The sequence below is a fragment of the Castanea sativa genome, chromosome 11 (genome assembly GCF_040712315.1).
Source record: "Castanea sativa cultivar Marrone di Chiusa Pesio chromosome 11, ASM4071231v1".
Taxonomy (NCBI): domain Eukaryota; kingdom Viridiplantae; phylum Streptophyta; class Magnoliopsida; order Fagales; family Fagaceae; genus Castanea; species Castanea sativa.
The window spans coordinates 40492315-40507212 of record NC_134023.1 but is presented as its reverse complement, the minus strand read 5'-3'; the positions used below and the strand labels follow the sequence as shown (position 1 = coordinate 40507212).

General features: G+C 37.0%; 1 pseudogene; it reads right to left on the bottom strand.

Moving 5' to 3' along the window:
- Positions 1-1172: 1172 nt before the first annotated feature.
- LOC142616503 (uncharacterized) lies at positions 1173-5056 on the bottom strand (annotated as a pseudogene).
- Positions 5057-14898: the final 9842 nt, after the last annotated feature.

Here is a 14898-nt window from a genome sequence, read left to right as displayed (position 1 = left end):
TTACATAATTCTCACCTAAATAGAAGGTATTTAATTGCTAAATTACAAGCAAATTTGGCACGGAATAAAGCTAACATATGATTGAATAAATTCAACCTTACAAGTTGATTAAGCATCTAACCACATACAGACACAATAACTTGTACATTAATTGTTAGGACATATGTGATTCATGTTAGGAATATATGTCGTTATGTATTGGCTAAATCATTTGACAAAACACTTTACTTGTAATTGGGTAGATCTAAGATGTGTTTAATGCTTCAATGAACAAGGTTTCAAATTCAAGTGTTAAAGTCATACAAGTATATCCAAGAATTAAGTAATGAAGTGCTGGATTATAAATCTCAACAGCTAGCTCGACAGCTAGTATCTATGGAGGTTTAAAAAGCTGTTCTAGTCCGAATCTCAATAGCTGCTCGACAGATAGGGTATCTATCAAGAATTATGAAAATCAAATTTTCAGCTCTGATTCCATTCCAATCCATTAGTATTTGTTTGGGCTTTCTTTTCTCACAGGCCTAAACATGTATAAGGATTATTTTAAGGGTCGTCATAGGTTGCACAGTTGCATAAGTGTGAAGTAAAGAGTTGTTCATGCAAATTGTGACCGAAAACTTAGTTTGCCCTAGTTCTTCTTTCTCTTAAAGAAGCTACTGAGTTTGTACACTATAGGGTTTTGTGACCAAGCAACTTCATGATCTTCATCGTGTGATGAACTGAAGAACTTTGCAACCAACATGCTACTCAAGTTGGTGATTAAGTCACGTATTGAGATTCGCGCATCTATTGGTTAGTCGTACACTGGGGTAAGGGTTCTTCAATTGTGTATTGGAATAAGGGTTCTTCAATGATGTATTGTAATAAGGGTTCAACTGTAGGTTGGTATAAGTTTGAGATTCTTTTATTTGTAACTGCTTGTTGTGATAATAGTGAATTCTCTGGAATGATGACCTTAAAATCACTCAGTAGGGTTTTTGCCTTGGAAGTTTTTCCCATTCGAAAACAAATCACCTTGTCAATTTTATTTTCCGCTGCATTTTATTTTAGTTAGTGATTTGTTTGTGCTGCTACGTATATTGCATGTTAATTTAATTAATTAATAAACTTAGCTAATTAATCAATTAATTCACTACAAGAGGTCAATACATTCTTGGCCTATCATTAATTTCTTATGCTGACCATTGGGAAGATGGTGATGGAGACAATGATGTAGGAGACGGCCAAAGTTGTGCATTTTTCACTTTGGAAACACTTGCAAGTACACCTAAAGGTGTCACGTCCCCAATGACTATCACTTTCTTGTTTCTAAATCAATACTAAATGATGTCACTCCTACAGAGAATTAGCCAAAAACATTACCTTAAAAAATGGGGAACTGCAATTTGATAATTGATGAACGACACAAAACTAGGGTGTAAACTCTATAAAGAAGTATAAATTAAAGGTGCTTAGGTTGAATATATGTTTTGCTTACAAGTAGTACTATCATATATTCAATTTTGGTTGTGAATATTTAAAAATTTTAAAGAACAAACAATCTAGTATGTCTACTACAAACTAACCTTCCAATTTTGAAATATGTTTTCTCTCTTTTCCTTCACAGCCCTTGCAATGCAGTGACACTCTCAAAACCATGACCTACATATTGAATATCAATAATAAAAGTGACAACAACAACAAAGTACAAACACTCTAACTACATATTTTTCTCCATAAATTTTCTAGGAATATGTTTTCAAAGACTACTAAAGTTTTGGCACTAATAAAGCTTGTTGCTATATGTTTTTCACAAAATATATTACGAAGTTCATAATTTTTTTTTTTTTTTTTTTTTTTTTAAGTACAAAGACACAGAAAGGTACCTAATCAAGGGAGCGAGCTGAGGAAGACAAGGCAGGAGAGTGATTTGAGCTGAGGCGCTTAAGCTTTGGCAATTCAACAAGAACCAATGCAGTGATAGGCTCAAACTCTTACAACCAATTGATAAAGTGTGTCACTGTCACTTAAAGAGAAATCTAGAGGAACCAGGAGGATTATTATTACTTGGATAATTTGTAAAACAAATTCATAATAATGTTCAAGTTTCTAAAAAGCGAGAAGCACATTAAGATTTACTAACAGCTGAAAAAGTGGTCAACAAACCTTGGTGGACTTCTCAATAGCTAGTCCCATTGTAGAGGCAACACTACCAATAGTCGTTAAGGTCGCCATGACTAAATTTTTGTTGCTGTCCAATAGACGCCCTTTAATGGCCCCAAATCACTCAACTGGCAGTCAAATAGCAAAAAAGATTGAAGCAGATTAACCATCTTTGCAAAGAAAAAAGTAAATACGCAAGCTTATTGTAAAAGGACAGAGCAACATCAACAGCCACTAACCCATGAGACACTCTAACTGAGAGGCGGAATAATAGAGACAGAGACACAGATAGAGCAGTGGCTTTGATTATTTTGAAAGAATTTGAACAAATGACAGTAGTATCCATCCTATTCCAGTTGGTTGAATTCGTTTAATTGCCTCTTCCAAAATCTTATTCACAGCTTCAATTGACTCCAAAGGAACCTGGAATATGGAAAAATGGGCAGTCACATCTTCCCTGGAACGCAGTGGTTTTACTCAACTTCTAAAGCTAGTTGTCTTCAATATGAATGGTAATATGAATGTGTAGACCCTCGAATGCACAATTGCAGTACAAATTTGATAAGATCAACACTATAAATGCTACTTACAAAGGATCAGTTTGCCTCGTCTACCTGATCAAATCCACTCAGAGCCTCCACATTATCTAAATTACAACTCGGACAAATACAACTCCTCTCTGAGTGAAGCAAACTTATATTCCAATTCATCACTTTGCGTGTTTACAGTCAAAGAAACATTCTTGGCTAGTTGGGCTCATTAACTATGTTAGTTAAAGCACAAGCAAAATAGCTCAGATGAAAGAAAACAAGCATATTTTCCCAATTCTATACTATAGTAAACATTATTGCTCTTCTGGTTGCTGGGTGACCCAGAAAATAAAAATAAAAATAAAAATAAAAACGGGATGAGAGTAAGGAAAATGAAAAAAAAAAAATGGTGTCAAGATTTTTTAATGAAGCCCTTTTACTGTCAGTTAGTTGAAAGCTAAATATCTCTTTCCTACCAGTTCTAATGTTGTTTGTACATATGAGCTTGACTGTTTTCTTTATGATACAATTTTATCTTTGGTTCCCATAAATTATTAAACAGTTCCTATAAAAAATATATATATTGAACAGTTAGTGACCTTTCAAAAGGTAGTACCCAATGTATAGTTTTGATAAGGAATGAAAGTTCAAATTAGTGTGAAAACACTCAAGCTTGAAACAAAAAGTGTGCGCGTATGAGCAAATTGATCAACATATGAGCAACTTGATCAAATACACGATAGTCATATGGAAATGACCACAATGATCACATAGCAAAGCAAATGAATATCCGAACATGCAACCAATAAAGCACAATAGCATAAGGATGTATGCATGTCCAATACATAAACACGATGAGAACAACTAAGCATAGATACTAAACATAGCTCAAAGCACTATAAAGCAAACAAGAAAACAAACATAAAGTAAAACAAACAAAACAAGGTTATCTCATAAAAAATGTCCTCTCTCCCTTGGTATATGCATCTCCCCTTTGGTATATGCATCTCCCCTATGGCTTTCTCCTCCTACGAATGTGCACAAGATAGAATTTCTCCCCTTGAGAATGTACACATGAGTCATATAGAAATGATGATACACTTCGGTATACTCTCCTCTTTTTTGTCATGAATAGACAAATGAATCAAGAGGAAGGAATGAAAGAAAAGAAGATATGAACAAGGGTATTAATGCATAAGGGGTGCAAGATGAATGAGAAAATGAAGCTCAAACAAAAGACAAAATACCTTAAAAACACAATACTACAAAGCATAAATAAAAAAAATCATGACATGGTAGGATGAGGAAATAAAAGATAGACCAAGGCATGACAAGGGTAGCAAAGGTGTGTGCATGAGGTGACTATGTGCAATGCATAAACCAAGCATGAGAGATGCACATGTGGGGCAAGGTGTGTAAAATACACAACCAATGATCAAGACATGATAAACATGAGTAATCATGATGATCCTCAAAATTTGGTACTCATTGGAATCCAAAAGAATGAAAAAAATATCATATAGGCATTTTATCAAACACTTAGAGCGCACACACTACACATATATGTCAAACAATGCATGAACACATGAAAATATACTCTTAATACAAGTTATTTTTGCCACAAGGAGCCAACATTCAAAGCAAATCATCATTTAAAACAAAACCCAATAAGAAAAGATTGACAAAAATTAAGTTTTCCACCCCCATTTAAGAAAATCCCAACTATGAACATAAAACCCCCCAAAAACATAATCTAAGGATTAAAATCAATTAAAAGTGTTAAAGATTGCTTTAGAGATGTTTATGGAATGTAAAACACTTGAACTTAGTTGAGTTTTGATGTAGAAGCTTTGAAAAAGAGGGTTTGGAGAAGATGGAGTCATAAGAGAGTCATATGTTGAGTTTTGGACCAAAAACTCACGAAATACCCATAAAATAGCTAATCTGTGAATTTTATGAGTAGCGAACTAGCGAGTTACTCACAAAAGTCTTTGTCTGATGACCAAAACTGCTAATAATGCATTTTTCAGCTTTGTGACTATGGGGCAGATGAGCTGGCGAAGCAGTCATCGTTAGAAGCAAGGCCAATAGACACAAATTTGAAGATTGAAGTCTAGAAGCACCCCAGCATTGAAGAAGTGTCTATTTTCGCAATCTAGAGCACAACCAGCTGGATGACCCCGATCATATCCTTCCTTCAAGATGGACACCTTCTGCAGGACGTCAAGGAGGCAAGTAAGGTCAGGAAGAGAGTAGTCAAATTCACGATCCTGAACGACACCCTGTACAAGAGAGGCTTCTCTATGTCGTACTTGAAGTGTGTCGACGAAGAAGAGGCCAAATACATCCTGAAGAAATTCCATGAAGGGCTTTGTGGAGACCATGTAGGCCCTAGATCCTTAGTACACAAAGTTATTAGAATAGGTTACTTCTAACCTACTTTGCAGGTGGACATGAGGGAGTTCATCAAGAAATGTGACAAATGCCAGAGGTTTGGGAATGTCCAACACCTTCCAGCAAAGAAGCTAATGACGATAGCCTCCCCATGGCCATTTGCACAATGGGGAATTGACATTATCAGCCCACGGCCCTGAGGTAAGAGGCAGGTAAAGTTTCTACTAGTTGCTATTGACTACTTCACAAAATGGGTTGAAGTAGAGGCATTATCAACCATCACTGAAGCAAAAATCTAAAGCTTCATATGGAAGAACATAATTTGCAGATTCGGGGTTCCACGGACGATCGTATCAGACAACAGATGATCGTATCAATCAAGGCTTTAGGGATTTTTGTTCAAGCCTAAGGATCAAGAATTAGTACTCATCCTAGGACACCCACAAGCAAATGGACAGACAGAGGTGACTAATCAAACACTACTTAAGATCATCAAAGTCAGGCTGGACGACACTAAGAGAGACTGGTTGGAGGAATTGCCCAATGTCTTATGGGCTTATAGGATTACAGCAAGAACCCCGAGAGGAGAAACCCTCTTTAGACTCATTTATGGCACTGAGGCAGTAATCTCAGTAGAGGTGGGAATAACCAGTATCAAACGAGAAACGTTCCATGAAGAAAGCAACAATGATCAACTAAAGGTCGACCTGGATTGCTTGGACGTGATTAGAGACGGAGACTCCAACAGAATGACGAAGTATCAGCAGAAGATGGCCAAGTACTACAACAAGAGAGTGAAGCTCAGACGACTTGACATAGGGGACCTTGTCCTACGCAAAGTCACCCCGGCAACCAAAGACCCAGCACAAGGGAAACTTAGCCCAACCTGGAAGGGACCCTACCGGGTCGTCCATTACTCTAGACAAGGCAGTTATTACTTCGAGACCTTAGACGGACAGACTGCCTCGACCATGGAACATTGAGCACTTGAAGAAATACCATCAATAGATGTAACAGATAATTGTATTCATTTTTTAAAGCAATAAAAGAACTATTCAGCCAGTGTGATGCATGCAAAAAAAACATGGCTAAGTAACAAGATTCCACACAGACGGATGTAAGTTACAAACAAAGCCAAGGAATGACAAAATCCCTTCACTAGGTGTAAGTCAAAGAAAATTGGCTAAGTAACAAGATTTCGCATAGACGAATATAAGGAATGACAAAATTCTTCTAATGGATATGGGTCACAAAAATTAGTAACAAGATTCCTCATAGACGGATGTAAGTTATTGTCGGATCGAGACCCCCTCAACGAGTATGAGTCAACAAAAATTTTAATTAAGTAACAGCAATGTAAGTTACTGACGCATAAGGAAGAGGTAGACAGAGACCACATGCATTCACTAAGTACTATGCAAGGAAGAAGCAAAAACAAGTAAGTACTAAATTATGATTGAAGGCCCAAAAACAATGGGCAACCAACATTGTTTCAATATTATAATTAAAAGACCACAAACACTGGGCAAAAACCTCGTGCTTAAATTAAAATGAAAATATTGTTCTGAAAGTAGAATAAAAAATCCCAAAACGTACTAGGCACCCAAAAAAAAAAGTCACAGAGAAAAAATATAAAAAGCAGGTTCAAGCATCAGTAGTAGCAGGAGGCGAAAGAGTACTCTCAGGAGCATCATCCTCAGGAGCCGTGGACCAAGAGGCTTCGTTAGCTACCATTTCCTTGTCCACCTTTTCTAGATCCAGATTCTCTAGATCCACTCCGGTAGGGTGCTTGATGAGGAATCGCCTCAGGAGCTCGAAACCCTTATAATACCAACTAAAGAGCACTGTGTTGTACTCCTCAGTCTGCTGGAAAGCCTCAATAGCCTTAGCAACAATGGTTTTAAGTTTCTCCTTTGCGACCAAAATTTGCTCGTCTTTTTCTAGAGTTAGTTGCCACTCAGCTCTAAGGTCGTCCCACAAGGTTTTGGCCTTTTCCTTGATAATGTTGGCCTCATCCATGGCAATGATCAGGTCCTTCTTCAGTTTGGAGTTCTCTGCATCCAAAGCCTCTATCCTGGACATTGCAGACGTGACCTTAGCCTCCTAAGTAAAGTACTTCGAGGTGATATGAAGACTCTCATCCAACACCTGGAAAGAAGATTGAAGTCTTCTGGATGATGCAAAAAAGTTGAAATTACGCGAGCATATTACCTAGACAAGTTTGTGGATATGACAACCCACAAACTCGTTGGAAGGCATACTAGAGAAGACCTTCAATTCCTCAGCAGTGACAACCTTATGTGCCCTCTCCATCGCAAGTCCAGCATCGTCCTAAACACTGGATGAGCAGGAGTCAACCTTCTCCTTCCCTTTGTCGGCCACGCGTGGTTTCTTTGGAATAGGAGTGACCTCTTCGATCGAGGTGGCTAGAGAAGTTGTTCTCGGGGTCTCAGTGCCTAGGGCAGCTGGAATGACGGAGACTCCCTTCTCTACCAAGCGCACTACCTTCTTCTTGAGATTGGACAGTGGCTCGTTTTTCTTCGACCTCATCTTTGAATACATATCCTTGTTAAATTTAGCTGTCATTCTTGTAAAGAGGAAACACTTGTTAAAAAAAAGGGAAAGACAGAATTAATGATGAACTAAATAACGTGCTTACTCTTCCTCTCTTCTCTTTCAATAGTGCGTAGGACAAAAGCGGAAGGTTCCGGGCCAAGGCAGTACAAAGCCAAAGTGCAAGGATCGACTAAGTCGTCTAAATCATCAATTGACTTCGCGTACTTGATGGCAACCTCAACACGCTTATACCTATTCTTGAGTTTGAGCCGTCTCTTAACTTCACGAGACAATGAACAGAAGAATTAGTGACAATAGAATGTACAAAAAACAATGAAGGACAAAATACCAGTAGAAATAATGACACACCTAGACTCGAGGTTCACCAACGGAGGAACCTAGGGAGATCACCCCACACCTCGCTAAAGGGAGTCTCCCATTCATCCCCGGACACAAAAAAGAAGCGAGACTTCCAGTATCTGAATGACGAGGGCAAGTCCCTAACGATCCTAGTCCTCCTCTCCCAAGGCACCAATTCGTAGTACCCATGCTCCTTGGACTCCGTTAGATGATACAAATAAACAAGCTCGTCTACTTTAATTATATCCCCTTCGGTAGCCAACCATATCTCCATACAACTGACCACTATCCTCCACGAATTGGGCATAAGTTGCCCAGGAGTAATGCTAAAATAGCCTAGGAGCTCCATGATAAAAGGGTGGACGGGGAATCTGAGCCTACTCAAGAAAGCAGCCTTGTAGAAGCATACTTCCCCGAGCGAGAAATGGCAAGCTCGTTCCTCCCCGTAAGGACAACGAATCCTAACCCTCTTAGGGAATTGAAATCTCTCTCTTAACCTAGACAATGTCTCATCGTCCAGATTGCACACCTCCCCAAGGGCGTGGAAAGCCCTAACTTCCCAAGGGATGGAGACCGCTGTATCTTCCTCCACCGCCACAAGATCGTCGCTAGACGACAATCCAGTCTCAAGCTCGCTCGATCTTACCTCAAACATTGCCCCTCGATCACTCACTAAAGCCTCGAACCAATCAATTAACTGATAAAGCAAGGGGACCAAGTCAGCCAAAGCGACACTTAAGCTACTACCCTCAAAGACAACATTTTCAACTAAAGGGAGAAAGGTGCGTGAAATGCCTAAAGTTGCCCCTAAATGCGTAAAAGGGAAAGAAATTGAGGGGCAAGCTATCCTAACTTCAATGCTACTAACCATGAAAAACTGAAAAACAGAGGGGGAGCGATGATAATCCTAAAAGCCCTATAACAAAAACAAAAAAAAAGGTATATCAAATCAAAAACCCAGCACAATCTTTCTATGCCATAGAAAAATGAATAAAAAGAGAAAAGAAAGGCGTACCTCAAAGGGAGCAACCATAAAATGCAAAAGCTCAAACCACAAAACGCGAGAAGCTTGAGGAAAATCACAAGAACAGAATGGAGAAGAAGAAGCACAGAGCAATGATTGGGAGTTGGAAAAAGTGAAGGGGAAAGAAGAAAGGGAGAAAAGTTAAAATCTAGGCACAAAAAACTAAAATTTAATGGGAAACCCAAGAGTCACACAATTGGGGCATTAACTCTACTAGTCAGAACACGCCACGTGGCCACAATGTGTGTGGTGCCGCCACTACGCATTAAATGCGGAATGAAACCCCAAAAGCCATGACTGGTCAAAAAATCTTTCATCTTCCAATGATCGTCCTAACACACCACGACGACCACGGAAGCTAGGGGGCAGCTGATGGGACTAACAAGACTTGGATGACCTCACGAAATACTTTCACCCACCGCGACACGGCATGGACGAAGGCAGGCATCATTAATAAGAAGATTCAATACCTTGGACAGTTACCAGCTAGTTGTCAGACCGTTGGAGCTTCATCAAGACCTGCACTAATAAGCCCTAAGGCGTTACAAGAAGAGCATTAAAACCACAACTAAAGCCCCAATGGTTAGAAACCACAAAGCTATATATACACACTCGTCAAAGGCAAAGCAAGACAGAATTTGCACCCCAAAAAAATACTCTTACACAGGTATCTCTGATATTTAGAGCTTTCTTATTTTTCTCAACAAGCTTCAATACACTATACACTGACTTTGGCATCAGAGATGTTGTGGCAGACACCATACCAGTGACCACCTTAGGAGAGCCTTTGTTCAACGTTTGCAGGAATAGTAACGAGGATTCAGCACCATCTGGACAAACCAACTTGACTGGCGATTTATACATCATCAGTACTGAACAGAAAGTAATTTATGAATAGAATTAGCATATATAGAAAAAGAAAAAGAAAAAAAGAAAAAAATATATACATACATACATATATATATATAAACTAAGATATAAGGTTAGCACGTTGGTTGCCTACATCGAAGAATTGTTGTAAGGTAAAGTTTGATGCAGCTTTATTTGATCGTTTGGGTTGTGTAAGCATCGGGGTGGTAGTCCACGATCGCAAAGGAGATATTATGGTAGTGCTGAGCCAAAAAAGTGCTCTCCTTCAGCCAGTGGCTTTGGCAGAGGCACGGGCTACCCATAGAGCAGTCACTTTCGCTTAGGAGATGTGCTTTTTCTGGACACAGGTAGAAGGGGATTGTCTTATGATTATTCAAGCTTTGCAATCTCAGGCACAGTGTAACAACTTGTACAAGCATGTGGTTGATGATACTTGGAGATTAGGGTCTGCATTACAATCATGCCAGTTCCACCATATTCGAAGAGAAGGAAATAAGTTAGCTCATGAACTAGCTAGAAGAGTAGTTTTATCTGTAGATATTGATGTATGGGTAGAAGATCTACCTAATGATTTGGATGTTGTATTCCGATCATATTTTCATTAATGACATTTTTTCTTACCGTTTTCTAAAATTAAAAAAAAAAAAAAGATATAAAAAAGGTCATTTACAAGGTCACTCGTGTGGGATATATAGTTTACATTTTTACCCATTTGCACCAAATATATATAGTTTATCAATTCAAAGTAATAAACAGAGGATCTCAAAGCATACAAAGATAAATCATAGGGACAAAAAAACAAAAGCTTTAGGGATAAAGGAATTTCATCAGTTGCTATAGTTGTTATCTGGATTTTTTTTGCCATTTAACACCATTTTACTAACAATTTTGATAGTTAACACATTTTGCAAAGTAGCATCTCGAATTTTAGAGCCTCGAGTTTCATGAGGAACTCGAGTTTTCAAGACTTGAGTTCTAAGTGGTGGCAAAGCTGAGGTGGATATAAAATCCACATGGAACTCAATTTTCTAAGACTCGAGTTCCTGCTTTCTTCTTTCCTCTTTCTTGCTCATTCTCCTATTCTTCCTTCTTTCTTCTTCTTTCTCTAGACCTAAATCAATCTTCCTTCTTTCTCCAGACCCAAATCAAAACACAACCCCATGGATTCATAAATTTTCATATCCAAAAATCTCATTTCTCAAACACCCAAACCCAAGAATCAGAAAATACTCCTACTTAGATCAGATTCAGGGAATCCTAGATCTTCTTCTTTCTCCAGCATCTTCTTCTTTTTGAGAACAGAGGTCTTCTTCTTCTCTGAGACAGAGGTTTGGTTCGCTTTCTAGGTTTTGCTCTATGGAAGTTGAGTCTGAGAGACTCTAGTTCTACGTGGATTATTTTTCCACATCATCTGTGAATTTGAGTCTCTAAGACTCGAGTTTTATCACTGAACTCGAGCCACTAAGGCTCGAGATACTAGTTTGCTAATAAGTTTTGAAAATGTGCTTATTTATGAATATGTTTCACAAATCATGTTACATAGCAAATTTTCCCATTGTTATCCTAACAAAGATGAAGTTGTGGCCCTGCAATCCTCGTTAATTCAAGTACCAATTAACAGAGAAACAAACAAACAAACAACTAAAAACTTGTGCTTTTATATCATTTAAGAAAAAAATCTAGCAATCAATCGAAAATGTATTATATTCTTCTAGAGATCCCAATCAAAGGTATTTTAGGAAGCCAATCAACTCAATTTTTGGTGAACGTGTTCTAACTGACTAGCTAACCTAGTAAAATATCACACACCAAAACATCCCAAAATCACTGCAATAGCAACATTGGATTGATAGACATTTCCCAATTGAACATTTCAAACACTAGTATTGCTTGTGCCATGTACATCAATATGATATCCATCCCCAAAACAATTACCCAACTACTAAATAGGTAGAAATCGGGTAAGTGCAATGAAGGTTGTACACATCTTCATTTTGTTTTTTTTTGTTTTTAAATTATTATTATTATTATTATTATTATTATTATTATTATTATTATTATTATTATTATTATTATTATTATCTCAAATTACTTTGTTTTCTCTATTTACACAAATATTAAGGGACTCTGTTTATCTCTCCCCTTTTTGGTGTATTGTACATGTTGTTAGCACCAAAATTGCATATGGCAGTTAGTGTCACAGAGCAAGTGATAAACCCCTTGTCAATATCTCACCTTACCGATGTGGGATGACTTGACAACACTGAGTATTTTTATTTTTTATTTTGATAAACACACACACACACACATATATATATAGGGGAAGGTGATGAGATAAGGGAATACACTCACACACCAACACCAAAACTGCATGCAGCAGTTAGTGTCGTAAAGTAAGTGATGAACCCTTTCTCAATATCATACCTTATTGATGTAAATGACTCGACAACACTGAGTATCTTTTTTTATTTGATAAACACACACACACACACATAGGAGAAAGGGATGAGATAAGAGAATATACTTACAAACCAGCATCAAAATTGCATACGGCAGTTAGTGTCGCAGAGCTGTTATTAGCTTCTAAGTTGGAAGATATGATCAATAAAAATAAATAAATAAACTGTGGGCTAACCTTGCCTGTATAAACATATAAAATAATTAAATAGAAAACAAACAGATGATAACAGTTGACATACACAATAAATTAAACATGACTTAGTTTATCAAAAAAAAAAAAAAAAACACGACTTACAACAAAACGAAACTACCCTAAGGAGTTCCCTAATGCTGCAGCAAAAGAATGATTGACCAGGCCATTCTTGAATTGGGACCTCAACTCAACAAACTGATTAATCATCAAAAAGGGAAAATCTTTTGGCAAATTCTTGCTGTAATATGTATTGGTTAGGCATAGCATGTCTGATGAATATATGCATAATCAAATTCTTCACTTCTTAATATCGTAGAACTATTTAAGGCATAGGATCCAGCGTAGCCTTTTTAGGTTTCAATACTTATTAGCTGAGTTATTTTGTTTCTTATGCGCTTTATAAAATAAAAAAATAATAAAAAACCTTCCACGAAATTCTATGAACTTTAATAAACAAAATTATTGACTCCACTTCCAAAGACACCAAACATAATCCAATTTAATCATTACCTAATGAGTAGCAATAAAATACTCCACTGCTAGAGAGGCTGAAGCTTAACTCAAAGTATTACAATAAACCCAAGTTAGTTGAAGGATTTCAAATGGCAACTCAACTTGGTTCCACTCATTTAATTTTTATTATTTTCTTTTTGATAGGTAAGTTTCAAACACCATTTTAATCCAACAATAAATAACAAATAAACATTCTATTACCTATTAAAATTAGCATTCCCAAGTTATACATTATTGCGCCTTCCATGAAGTTCTTTCATTTGGATATATCGTCTCCTTCAATTCCATCAATAGTGGAGAGGAGATCATCCATAACAATAAGATCCTACGTATAACTGAAATCCACATATAATTCCATCCATTTTTATAGATTATGAAACTCAAGTATACTACCAGCAACTATTGGAAATACCAAATTCTTTCAGACCTCCACCTTTACTAAAGTAGGGATGGCATCAGCAAAAGGCCAGGCATGGTGAACCTCACATTTACTTTCACTACATATTTTTGTGTATTTCTGTGATTGATTCCTCCCAGTGAGCAGCCTAAATATCAGGTAAAATTTAAGTTTCACAATTGCACCTAAAAGTTCCATGTTCTATCTCCTTTTTTTTTTTAAGAGATTTGTTTAAATTGTTGAGCCTCGTTCACCAAAAAATATAATCGACATCCACAACAAACACTTATCATAAAGTTTTTTCAAATAATAATTCCAGGAGCCATTTGTTGCTAATGATGATAATTCCGCATCCTCATTGCCAGAGTAGATTTTCGAAACCTGAAACACCTAATTCTATTAAGTATCCTTAACATGTGAACCTAGTATCTAACCGTATTCAAACATAACTACTCTCGAAAAAAGTAGCGATATTGTGGCCAAGAAATGTGTAGACACGTGAAACGGTTTTTTTTTTCGTTCGCATTCAATAAATAGAGTATTTAAAACCTTCTACATAAACTGACTTAAAAAAAATAAAAATAAAAAGAAGAAGAAGAAGATGGGGAGGGGGAGGGGGATTATGTTACTTATAATGTCCAAATATGGTTGTCAGATTATGTAACTTATACCTTACAACTCTTACTGGACTCAACGTAGTACATGATCAAGCCGTCTCACAGATCAATCCACGGAGGTCCTGTTTCTATTGTCACTTTGTCAGAAACCAATGTAGGCACTTCGCTAGTTGGAGTGACCAATATTTTGGCCTCATGTAAAATGTCATTTGCATGTATTCTACTAGTTTAATCTAAAAGTGAAGTAATAATTTCAAAATATTTACAAAGTTAATCAAAGATCACTAAAATATTATTAGTTGACTTTTAACTGGCCAAGAAGTTGTACGAGCTAATTACCAAAAGACAACCACAAGCATTGAATAGAATCCCTTGCTATAGGCATGCAGTCCTCTAATATTTTATATTGTTTTTGGTGAAAGGCCTTCCAAGCTGCAGAATTTAATTATATCGCATGGCTATCTCAATGAATAATCAAATTTTGCACTATAAAACTGTCATTCTCCCTTGGAATTGTTTCTATAGCTATTACTCCCGAAAAAAAAATAAAAAGGAAGAAGAAGAAGAAGAAGAAGAAAAGGACATATCGGGATACTGTCTCAACAGGGTAACAATCTTCCACTCAAAAAAAAACTTTCTTTCAACTTTATAAACCATTTTTAAGCTAAATAAGTACCACATGACAACAAAGGTCATGATCCTATTACTCATAACTTTGCTCATAAAATATGAAAGCTTACACAACATAACAAAAACCTCCATAACACAAGCTAAAACAATCCCCATTCACGAGACCTAAAAGCACTTCCTTTAGGTATATAATGTCCAAGAAGCAAAGCAAT